This window comes from Poecilia formosa, unplaced genomic scaffold (genome assembly GCF_000485575.1).
Source record: "Poecilia formosa unplaced genomic scaffold, Poecilia_formosa-5.1.2 Scaffold411, whole genome shotgun sequence".
Classification (NCBI taxonomy): domain Eukaryota; kingdom Metazoa; phylum Chordata; class Actinopteri; order Cyprinodontiformes; family Poeciliidae; genus Poecilia; species Poecilia formosa.
Window position 1 is genome coordinate 434,105 of NW_006800350.1, and position 1,072 is coordinate 435,176.

At 39.6% G+C, this 1,072-nt stretch overlaps 1 long non-coding RNA gene across 1 annotated transcript; it reads left to right on the forward strand.

The window, feature by feature from the left end:
• The first annotated feature begins 8 nt into the window (after positions 1–8).
• Positions 9–677, forward strand: LOC107833590 (uncharacterized). Its single transcript, XR_001659354.1, has 3 exons — positions 9–134; positions 201–276; positions 348–677. It is a non-coding gene; the product is annotated as an uncharacterized LOC107833590 (long non-coding RNA).
• The last annotated feature ends 395 nt before the right edge of the window (positions 678–1,072 follow it).

Genomic DNA, 1,072 nt, shown 5'->3' on the forward strand with positions numbered 1-1,072 from the left:
TCCTTCTGCATAAGATCTACAAATTCAGTGTTTGATTTGAATTGTTTAAATCTAGAAACCACTGGAAGTCTCCTGCTGGGTACTGGGGTGTGGCTGTAATTCACCCTCTCCAGTGCAGTTTTCACATAAAACTGGTATGTGTTGTTTGTTTGCACCTATACAGCTCCATAACACCAAAAATAACAATTATTTATATATAGAACATATTGGAAAGCTGATCCTCCTGCTATGGGCTGGAAAGGATCCTCTGGTTTGAGGTGAAGTCATCCAGCTCTGGTAGGTGACGATGGTTTCCTCTGGCTTCCACCTTCTGTAAATCACATACTAACCTTTTCATCTGATTCCAGCTCTGACACTGCTGCAGCTCGCTGGAGACCCTGCTGTTTTGTTTCACTGTTTTCTTTCATTCTTTTGTTTAGTTTATCTTGTTTCATTTTTGTAACTGCTTTGTTTAATTTGTTTTGTTTCGTTTAGTTGCTTAGTTTTGGGTTTTCTTTGGTTTAAATTTACTTTGGAACATTCTATTGTTTTGTGTGGCCTCCAGCCTTGCTGCAGGTAGCAGCCATGAATTCTTTTTAGACTATTCTATTAAAGCATTGATGATTTTAATTGGTTATGTTGGAGGTAACCTCATTTTAGTCTGTGCCCAAGTTTAAATTGTAGTAGTTTTTTTTTTTGTTTTTTTTTTTAACCAGTTCCCATTTGGACTGCCCTCCCCCTGCTGGTAGGCCTCAGTACTGTACACTCCCTTCCTATTGTGTTCCTTATGTTGTGATTGTCTCTTTTTAACATGAAACAATAAAATGTAATTAATTTTTTTGGAAAAGTCTTGTTCTCCTTGGTCACGAACCTCGAGCCTACTGGCAGTCTATTTCCTTGGGTGCAATTCCCAAGGTGGTGTTGACAACTTCTGGTTACCCTGCTGTGAGGAGCAGAGTATCAGATCCCTACCTTAGTGTTGCCACAAGAGGGACATAAAACCTGGAAGAACCTGATATTCTGTAAATGACAAATCGCAAGTCAATTTCAGACACCAGCAGCAAGAGTTGCCTCATGTAGAGGCCTCAACATG